Genomic DNA, 11,676 nt, shown 5'->3' with positions numbered 1-11,676 from the left:
ATGCAGTTTCTATTTCTATTTTCCTGCTCCCTTAAAAAAAAATCTCTAATTCATAATATTAACAAGAAGGAAACATCCAAGAGCTATTTCTCCGACAACCAGTGAAAAGTAGAAGCAGTGTATGTTAATTGGCTATCGTTTGTTGGAAACAACCTCCAATTAGCTTCTAAAAGTTTGGCTCCAGAGGAGATTTGATGTTTGTGTTTTAGGATGACTACAGCAGCTAAACTTTGTGACAAAATCTCAGTAGCAGTTTAACTTCTGCTATTACCATGATGAGATACAATTTCTAGAGAGGAGAGTGGGGCACAGTATTTGCCACAGACAATTTTTCTGACTCATTAATCACGCTGTTTTGATGGCAAACCAATTTGTCTTGATAGATTTCATGGGTATGAACTAACTATTTACTAAGCCATGCTTATTTGAGTATTTTCTGTTCAGATCATGTGACTGGCTGCCTGGATCAATGGGAAATAATTACTGCTTCTTCATTTAATGGTTGAATAAGGCCATACATATGCAGCAGCTTTTAGCTGGCAAAGTTATATTGTTCAGAGGTGTCATGTTGTGCCATTCTGTCAACAGAATCCTTAAAAAGGACACAATTATAGTAGCAGAAATGGACTTTTATGACTAAATTCTTCCGTTTGTGTGTGGTTCACTGGTACACCAGTATGAAACTGAACTCAGAAAACACAAATACCTGTCAGTATTTCATTGTTATAGGAAATAGTTTTTTTTCTTTTTTCTAAAAACCGTGGCTAAATAATTTTGAATGGATTTATGACTCATTTTTCTTCTGTGAGCATTCTTGTGGCAGCAATATGGTCTCAGCGCAGTGTTAAAATGCCCTTATTGAAAAAAGGAGAAATAAAAAAACCACTTGCAAGAGCAGACTCACGGGAAAGAAGTGAAGAATAATCCTGACTTCTGTTGGGGCGAAAAACCAAAAAAACTTCATAACAAATGCTAAAAAAGTTTTTTTTTCTTTTTTTTTTTTTTTTTTTTAAAAAAAACTCCCCCCCCCCCCCCCCCCATTTTCCCTCCTTCTCATTTCCTTATTCTTGAGCTTCTTTTTCAGGGGCAAATCTAGACCAAGGAAGAAAGAGAAAGGTATTAAGAGAATAAGCCACATGCTTCTAAAATACCTATCTTTTTGTTTTGATAATCTTCTTTGTAATTATGATTGTTTATACATTTTTAGCTGGAAACTGCATCAACTAATTTGGCTTTTTCATCACACTGGCTGATATTGACTGTGCATGTAGTAGCTTGGAGAAGTTTATGCCAGAAGATAATCATTAACTTGTCAATGAGGAATGGCCTAGATGTGTAAACTCAACACACTTTTCAACTCCAGTTTCAAATGATCCGTTGGAATAACATCTCAAAAACTATCAAAACTGTTTGGGCATGCATAAATTCTGATGTATGGATCTTCCATCAATCTGTCTGTGCCTTGCTGAAATGAAGCAATTATAAAAAAAAAAAAAAGGTACTATGTGCACAGATTCTTTTATTTAGGAATTTCTTATTGATTTCGCTAAGACTTTCTGTCATCTGGAAGAAACTTGGGCTCTTCATTTGACAAATATGAACACAGTATTAAAGGAAAAGAAACCACTCCACTAATGTGGGTATGCTTCCAGTCATCTGCCAACACTGAGAAATTGAGCCAATATTAGCACAACAACACTTTTATTTTTCCAGATGCTCTAAAAGCAATTACTGTGAAAACTCTTCTTGGTAATGAGTATCATCCCTGTTTCAGAGATGGAGGAAACAAACTTACAGCAAAATCTAACCATGGGCAGAAAAAAAAAATGTTAAAAATGGGGAGGGGGGGAGGGAAGTGATTATTGGAGATTTTGGTTCCCTAACCAGAACAGTGCTTATTCCTTGATCACATAGTTTGGACCCCCTTGAATAAAGTTAAATAAGTCTTTAATGAATTCTGTAGTAGTGCCAACCTCTGCCCTTGCTTCACTTGCTTAAAAATGAAACTGGTCTTCCACTGTAAACAATTTGGGGACATGTGAAAGACCCGTGTCCTCTTTGCCGGTGTTAAATTAGGGCTTGATTGGAAGAAATACACAGTGTTTCATAGGGAAGAACGCACGTTTCCAAGTCCCACAGAGTTTAGTAAAATGTGTTATCTTTAAATGTTAAGCTGTTAGTGTCTTGATTCCCGCCTTCATCTTCTGCCTTAAATACTTTGATAGGGATGTGGATGTCAGAGTTTTCAATGTGAGCATCTTGGGAGGAGTTCTTCAGGGATGTAGATTCATGTTTGGACTGCTCCTCATTACCAGAGTGATGTTAATTTTCAGGCAGAAGCCTATCCATGGTATTCCTTCTACAAAGCAGAAAGAAACCAATCATCATGACAGACTGTGAATCAACATGGGGAATGTGATAACTTAACTCAGTGCATGAGATAGCGCTATGTTGGTTTCTCCATCTCCATCTTTAGACAGCACTGCTTCAGCTGTGCTACCTGCAATTGTTAGGTAGTACATGTTTTAGGATTTTCTGCTTATGGTTAGGCATATCTCAGATCTCCACATACAGAGAAGTCTGGCATTCATCTAGGACACTGAACTGGAAATATACCTAGTGTGGGCTAATTGCTCATTACTTTTACTTCAGCAAATTTCTTAGTACACCTGTGCTGTACTTCACAGAAGAGATTAGATACCCTGTTATGATAGGTGCTACCCAAACACAGAACAGAAAGACAGGCTATACCCCCAGGAGACTGTAATGTCTGTAGAAATCAAATGAAAACAGGTAGGGAAGGAAGGGCAGGGGAGCAAAGGAGTTAATATTGGTCAGACTGGTAGGGAGTGGTCTTGGCATTAGTTGAACTGTTGTTGTTTTTGTTTGCCTATTAAGCTGCATGATGAGCTGCATGATGTTTATAATGAACAAATGTTTTGGAAAAGAAAGATCATTAATGCTATCTGGCCTTTGTTTTTCCTTATCTCTGTGGAAATGTTTTCAAAAATATTTTTAATAAGCAGCACAACCCATTGGAGCAGATTGCTGCAGATGGTTTTGCTTAACAAGCTGCATCTGTCTAAAGATTATGAGTACTATTAGGTTGCCCTTTATTCAGCTGATCTTTTGAGATGGGAGCCCATGTATGATAATATTGAGATAAGCTGATATTAATAACAGTTATTATTAACATAAACAGTAAGAATTGTATTAATGTATTAGAAAGGAAGAACAATTTTTTTTTTATTAGCTTACAAGAGGCAATGATATTAGCCAAGGTCCACTGAAGCCAACGCATTAGGTCAAATCTTGGTGCCTTGCCCCAGGATCTGTCTGTCTAAACATACAAAGTGGCCTCAGAGCTAACGTCAGTCCACCACTGTGGATGGTTCCCGAGAATGGCCAGCACCCAGTGCTTGTTTGAAGAACAGAGCACGTCCAGCGTGTTCCTTTCCCTGCTTCCAGCAGAGAGCTGCTGAGGAAATTCCTGAGCTACTTTGCATTGTGCCTGGAACTTAATGTTTAATAGTGGTCTGCTCTGTTGGAGGTATTTAGTCCCTTTTCTGCCTTGGTTGTACATTTGTTCTCTACATCGCTCTGAGTTTCACAATGTAGTTATGCTATATAGTTGTAATAGAGTTATTATTTCTGTCAATATAGCACAGTGTTTTTATAGTTTTTTTAGTGAGCAAAACCCCAAAAATCAGAAGGTATAAAAGAATTTTTTTTTTCCCCTTAATAAATTTCTTTCTAGAGTTTAGTAAAACTCTAAGTAGGACTCTGGAATTCAAATGTAAATTACAGAGGTTTGTTCTTAGTTCAACATAATTATTTTTAACGTTGCTTGCCTACGCAAGGTTGTGTTTCATATATAGTCAAATACAGGTTAAAGGTTCAATGATATCCACTAAAGGCTGAACATAATAGAAAATCTTTTAACATTTAACAGGGAGGGAAATTCACTATTGAACTGATTCATTTAAGGATAAGAGTGGATTTTATCACATGCTGCATGTGAATTAGGACTACAAGGTGACAAAAAGGAAAGTTGTAAGGTTGATGCATAAATTCGTGGTTGAAGTTTTACAGCCTGTTCCTTGTAAGAGGTCAGAGTAGATTCTGATATTAGTCACTTCTGGCTTTAAAATTAGTGATTTTAAGTATGCATCAGAGTGGTAAACTTTTGAAAATTTAGTCTCAAAAGTGGATGCTTGTTGAGGGCTTTTGAAAATCTGTATGCCCTCTAGCATTACTCCCTTGGGAAGATATATTTTAAAAAATATCTTTAGCCTGTTGACTTATTTTAAAAGCAGAGAGACATAGAAAGGGTCAAGAGAAATAGAAGAAATAGTCCCTTAACTAGGTTAGGAGGCATATTTATATAATAAAGGTGAAAGTGAAAAGCCTTTCCAGGAAAGTCGAGCTGATAGGCAGACTCCTAAGGGGTCTTAAATACTTGCAGGTTGCTGGTCTACTGGAAACATCTGGTGCCGAGCCAGTTACTGTCACCATAAGCACAAACTAAACAATCACACTTTTGTGAAGATAGCCTTGAGGCCTAATATTTCTGATGTTGCAACAACTTTTCACTGTAGGAGGAAAAAAATATGATTCTGAGGATTTGAGTAATCTGTGTTTTTATTCTACTCACAGACTAAGGGGCGTTACCAGATGTAAAAAACCAGTTATCTTTCAGCGAATTAGAATCCTACATTAAAAGAAATGAATAGTAAATGCTGAGATCTGCTTGGTTATGGGCACATGCATTAAGTAATATAATCACAGCTGTTGGTTGATATTGCTGCGTGCAGTAACAGCCTGTTAAGAAAGACAAAAGACTATTTGAGCAATACATTTCCTTGAGTCATCCTCCCCTGCAGAAATGTTCAGAAGTCTCCTGAACAGAGTCGTCCGTAGGTGTTCCACCAGAGGTGGTGTATGTCTGCGTTTGCCTTCCCTGCTGCTTTCCGGAAAGACCTGAAGTTTCGTTTGAATGCCAAAGGCTTGTTTAATGGTGTCTCAAAAACTTAAGCAGCTAGATAGCAGGTGGTTTTTCCATGATCCCTGTTTTTACCCATTTTCCAAGAATTGTAGCTCCGCTGGAATCATACAATTGGGCTTCTCCTGCTAACCTCTGCATTTGTTTGTTCCCAGCTTTGTTAAGGTCAGAATTTTGGTGAGGGAGGAGCCATTCAAACAGTCCACCCAGTCTCTGGATGTGTTGAATCTCTTCTTAGTATTAGACATGTCCAGTTTTCCTCCAATGAATGATCACTCGCCCTTCACAGGAAACGTGGGGAGTCCAGAATGTGGTAGATAGAGTGTGCCCATATGGCAGCAGCCAGCACACAAGAAGCGGGGGAAATCGAACGGTGAGTCCTCCATTTTAGCTCTCTCTTTTTATGGTTGGATTTTTGATTGTTTGGTTTTTGTTTTAGTGGGGTTTTTTTGGTGGTGGTGTTTTTAATTTTTCAGGATCTTCATACTTTTTTATGTATATTTCATGCTTGCGTACTTTTTACATGTATAATTATGTTATAATGATCACAACCAGGATGAAGGGCTATTAATAACATTTAGCTTCTGTTTAATAATAATAGTGATTAAAAAAAGTCCTGTAGCTTCAAAGGGAAAACATATATTATATTTTTTGTGTGTCTGGCTAGTTTGAACTTTACTCCTGCAGAATGCAGTTAGACAGTCCTGGATCTGAAAGTAGAAAGGTGCACAGATCTGTCATGGATCATTATGGGACCCTGGGCTTCGCCAGTGAGGCACTCTCCATCTCAGTCTCCCCCTCTGCAAAGTACTATTCATTCTTCATTGTAAACAGCTGTGAGATCATCATATGAAAGAAAAATTAGAAAAGCTAAGTATTTGTTTCTGTCTTGCCCATCTTACTTTGAGCTCATGCAAGAGGGAGTATATTGCTTTTGTCAAGATAGACGTATCTGGAGTTGTAGAAGATTACTTGGTGATACTGAAGAGGATTAGTTAATTCCAGTCAGTTAATTTGCTTTAATTTTTCAACAGTAGTCTCAGCTTTGCAAGATGGTTCTGTATATGGATATTTTAAACCAGTGAAAAAAAGAATTTGATATATTGCTATTGTTTCAGTATATATTCCCAAAAAGGATGTGTAGCTGAGCCGATGAGCTCAAAGTAGTGGAGTGCTCCACTACAGCCAGCAAAGTACTGTTTGATAGCAGAGCAATTCTCTCGCAGAAAGGTGGTACAGTACCTTCAGAGTCCATGAAGAGAGGGTGTGACACAGAGTAGTAACAGAAATATGTGATGCTTAGCCTTGCCTGTCTTGTGGAGATAATATTTCCAGGCTAAAGACTTTTAATTCATGGAGTCTTAGGGGGAAATCCTGACCATATTGGAATCGATGTTTTTCAAATTAAAGACTCTTTTTAAACTTTGAAACAAACACCACCCCCATCCCCACCCCCCCCAGTTTTTCAAATTAAATTGTTCACATTTAAAACAGCTGGTGCTGAGGTTTCTTTTCATCATCTGTCTTCAGATTCGGACTGATTCTTCACACAAGGAATGTGTAACACTTTGAAAAGGGTGAGTGCCTTTGCAGATTATACAACCCTAGATGTTTTTTGAAGTGCTGCATAGCCTGTATAATCCTTGGGTAGATTTCAGCAGAGGATGGTGCAGACAGCTCTCTTTTGTGGCATATGAATGTTGCTATTCCGTTGTATTCGGGAAACAGGTAACTGAGGAAGGATCCTTGTCCACTGTATAATTTGCTCTAATCATGTGTTCTCATCTGGAACATTGCAACATCAATCAAATGAAAAATAAAAATCACTTTTCTCCTGAGCAGTGAACAAGTGCCATGAAGATGGATGGATAGATACAGATTTGAATGCCTGACTGACATGGAAATATTTAGGGGGAAGCGTCATGGGTCAGAGGATTGGCAATGCCAGTGGTAGCCTCAATTCAGAAATGAGGAAGACCTGTATTCTGCTTTTAAAAAGGAAAAAATCCATAGTGAGAACAAGTAATGGCTGAATCGTGGAAACCTTCTCCATGGCTGCAGTGTGAACAGCAGCTAAAATCTGTATTTGACTACATGACAGCTACTGTATAAAAGGACCTGTCGAGACAATGACTGCAAGAGGGGGTTGAGTTGTTGTGTTAGGCTGAGCTGGCTGATCGATTAGCAATTAGAGATTTCTATTGATGAGGAGACTGGAAAAAGAAGTACTTGGCTTTGTTGCACTAGCAGCCTGCATGTGAGATGGTACCTTGATCTTCCTGCTCTATCAGCAGAGTGCCAACAGTAGGTATTAATGTGCCAAAGTAATTGGTGAGGTAGGTCAGTGTAGCAGAGGCAGAGTAATTATTGCATCTCAGGATTCCCAGAATACACTTCTATGGTTTGTTGCTCTCCAGAAACATCCAAGATCAAATGATTTAGGTGACCATGTGGAGCAAGAAAATGCTCAAGTGGGCAAGGAGCCAGACTGTTTGTAAGTGAGAAGAGATTAAGGCATTATGCTAATCAGCATCTGATACCAGGCAATGCTACCAGATTTATTCTTTTTTTTTTTTTTTTTTTTTTTTTTTTTTTTGCTTCAGCCCCAAACTCCCTTTTCCTCTTTGTAATGGTAATGTGCAAAACCTCAAAACAGTGCTGAGAACAGTTGACTACTTTTTCTGCCTGGTGAGTATTTATTAGTGTGTGTAAGAGAAACATGTTTGTCATAAACCAGAGGTGTGTAAGAAGACCTTAAACTGGACTTCATAATAAGCAAAGAGAAGGAGCTCATAGCTCATATGTATTTGTGTAAGTGCAACGGTTATATATTGTATACAAAAATGTACATCTTCTAACTGACACGGTATGTAAAATGTGCAACTAAAGAGACATCTATGATGTCAGATACTATTTGGATATTGAAGCATGGTATGATTTGATATTGATACTAAAAATGGCAATGTTTTTTCACTCCTAGTAAGCAAATATAGAATCATAGAATTGTTTAGGTTGGAAAAGACCTTTAAGATTATCAAGTTCAACCGTTAAGCTAACACTGCCAAGTCCACCACTAAACCATGTCCCTAAGCACCTCACTCACACGTCTTTTAAATACCTCCAGGGATGGTGATTCCACCACTTCCCTGGGCAGCTTGTTCCAATGCTTGACAACCCTTTTGGTGAAGAAATTTTTCCTAATATCCAAACTAAACCTCCCCTGGTGCAACGTGAGGCCATTTCCTCTTGTCCTGTTGCTTGTTACTTGGGAGAAGAGACCGACACCCACCTTACTGCATTCAGGTAGTTGTAGAGAGCGATAAGGTCTCCCCTCAGCCTCCTTTTCTCCAGGCTAAACAGCCCCAGTTCCCTCAGCCACTCTTCACAGAACTTGCTCTCTAGACCCTTCACCAGCTTCATTATTTAGGGTGTATCCAGCACTGTGGAAATAACATTTTGAGGAGAACATATTCTGATTTGTCCTAATTCATACATTATTTTGTAAGACTAAGAGAACAGATAAGTCCTATTGAAAAATGTTTGTGCCTGAATGGAACAAGAATAAATCATGTTCATGTAGTTCTAGCTTGACTATTCAGTATCTGACTCACTAGAAAGATTTGCATCAACTTTGATGGGTCTGAACCATAGAGTATATCCTTGAACGGTTCTGAGCTTTTTCATTGCAATTTGATGTCAGTAATTACCAAGTGTATTGCCAAAAATGGACTTTTAATTTTAATATCTCTGTAATGAAAGTCGGGGAAATGTTAATGTATCATAATAATTAATGCTTGGCAGCATTTATCTGAAGACAGGAGTGAAATAGTTTTGATCTACCTCTTTCTAGTGTGTTTCAAATCCTGATTTAGGATCCTGCCGACTATGCTAATTTGTTGCAAATGACTGATTTAGATCGCTTAAAGGATCACCTTCAAAGGTATTAGCAAAAGTGGTTTTAATATGATGTTGTAAAAGCGTGACTTAACAAACTTCCATAGCAAGATTCACTCTATTAAATACTGCATGAGAGAAAGGAAAACTGAGTTAGAATCAAGTTAGAATGATCCACACAGATGGGAGACGAAAAGGGTAAGGAAGATCCTCCTGTTGAGTCACGAGGTTCAGAGTGGACCCCCTCGCTTTCTAAACTCCTGATGGAGCTTAGGTGCGGCTAGGTCCAATCTTAGTCTCAGACTTGGACAATGGTCTATGCCTAGTGGAATTATCTGTACAAAGTTTATAATAATTAATATTTAAATGCTACATGGATTAGTAATGTTTCATTAATATTAATTCGGCATGCTATCAGTCACTTACCAAGGATTGGCTGTGAGTAAGGGATCTCTCTGCCTTGGGCAAGGAAGGATCTGTTAGTCTCAGGTAAGGAATCTCAAACCTTGAGAGGTGTCCCTGCTCAAGGGAAGAGTCACCTGGCGTGCAGTCCAGCTGCAGTTCAGGGAGAGCTCAAATTGGACACATCCAAAGATCTGCTGTTGGTAAAAGGTCTCTCTGCCTCGAGGAGTAGCCTTGAGAGGTCTCCTAGCTCAAGGGGAGATCACCACCATGCAGCCACACTGCCTAGCAGGGAGAGCTCAAGGAAGGCTCACTTAGGCTATCATATTTGTGGAGTAAAGTGGTTGGCTTGTAGTCAAATCACATGTGATGGAAAGGTAGGCATGAGACTCCTTGTACCCACAACTTTCTTCCTTGATAAATGAGTTTTGGAAAAGCCACCTGCTTATTCATGCGTTAATCGCATGATCGGTGTTCCAAGCTCATATGTATCGATGTTCACTGTGTCACTCCTTTGTGGGTTTTCAGAGAACAGATTGAGACTAGAGGAGTTCTTGGCCCGGCTACGGCTCAGGCCTTTGCCTCCTTTGGAGCCTGTACCAAACTACTGCTAGTTTGGTTAAGGGGTCGAGTGCACCCGTCACATAATGTCATCACTTATCCTTTGCTGACAGAGTCCTGTGGTTTCAGAACAGTAAATGTGCATGCTTAGAATTGCACCCAAGACTCTTTGACAAGGAATATGGACTGCTAGTCCATGTGGTCAAGTGCTTTCTTAGTGCTTAGAGAAAATCTCGCCACAACAATCTGGGGATTGTCAATGGTGGGATTTTTGGTTCAAAAGTTTGTGTGAAGCAGATGAGACAATTCTCACAGGTGAATTTTAGAACTTATGTTTGTTGGAGAAGTTATCTTTAAATAGGGATTGTTTGGCTTATCCTCATCAGATTTTTCTTATTATGGACTCTATAAAAGAAAATCTGGTATAGCTTATATAGATTCCAGTATCTAATGTTAGATTTATAATTTCAGAGCCAAGGTTTCTGAAAGACTCTCTAAAACCTAGCTTGGCTTCAGATTTGGAATCTTTTGGTGTTTCATATCCTAAAAATTTAGGGTTTTTTTCCATTAGCAATTATAGGCGCTCTACTGTCCTCTTGGATATAGTTGTCTGTACTTGGTATAAGAACAAGATTTCAGGAACTAAAAGATTATTTCTAGAGTTGCTCCATATTCACCTTGGAGTAACTGAGAAAGAATTTGGTTTGTGAACCTTAAAATTAAGTGAAGAAAAAGGGCTGAGGGTCCAGTCGGAAGCTGCAGATTCCATTCAGAAGCCTGTTCACAACTAATCTATTACCTAGTAATTATTATCACAACATTTTAGCTAATCACAGTTTTAAGAAATTTATCTGCACAATGACCCTATAATTAAAGGAAGTTATTTTCACACAAACCTAGACTTAAATTGAGTCTCCGAGCAGCCAGGGCACTCTTCTTTGGAGGCACCAAAATCTCTAATTGCTACTGCTTTCAAAAGGCTCTTGATCAAAATCACACAGTAAGTCTATACAGGGGTAGATAAGTTCCGGTTCCAACTCCTGAAGTGTCCATATCCATGTGCATCTAGTGAATGGAATATTTCTGAATACAATTTCAATTGCATATACAAATTGAAGTGAAATGGATTCAGCTGCCCCCACTTTCAGATTCCAAAATTTTTAAACTGAATGGTTGGAAAAACCCATGTAAACACATATATTCATCTAGGTCTTAGAAATTGTTTGTAAAATTAAGGTCATTGAATAATCTTATATTGTCTTGTACCTTCAATGATAACTGAAGTTGTGGCAATTCTTAATAATCTCAGGAGTCCGTCTGAATTTGCATTTCTTCTGAGTCTTCTCAGCTCATGGCACCTTTCCATGGAGCTAGCTCACCTAAAAGACTTCTTTTCAAGGTGACCGATGCAAACTTTGCAGTACAGTATTTTGGTCAGCTGATCTTTGTTGTTTGCTTGAATTTTTTTTCCCCTGCTTTTCTCCACCCTATTTCTGTTGTGATTTTTCTGCCCAGTACTTATGGTGTCATTTTCACTACAACCACTTTTTGCTTTCTGGGCATTTCTTTGCAGTGCTCTCCTGTGTCTGTAAATTGATATATCATAAATAAATCAGTCTGTGATGCAAGTATGAATATGAAGCTCGAGGGCAGCCTGGGCTGCAGTGACCACAAAATGGTGGAATTCAAGATCCTTAGGGCACCAAGGAGGGCGCACAGCAAGCTCACTACCTTGGACTTCAGGAGAGCAGACTTTGGCCTCTTCAGGGATCTGCTTGGTAGAGTGCCATGGGACAAAGCCCTGGAGGGAAGAGGGG

This window comes from Pygoscelis adeliae, unplaced genomic scaffold (genome assembly GCF_000699105.1).
Source record: "Pygoscelis adeliae isolate BGI_AS28 unplaced genomic scaffold, ASM69910v1 Scaffold85, whole genome shotgun sequence".
Taxonomy (NCBI): Eukaryota; Metazoa; Chordata; class Aves; order Sphenisciformes; family Spheniscidae; genus Pygoscelis; species Pygoscelis adeliae.
Note: the sequence above shows the minus strand (reverse complement) of the source record.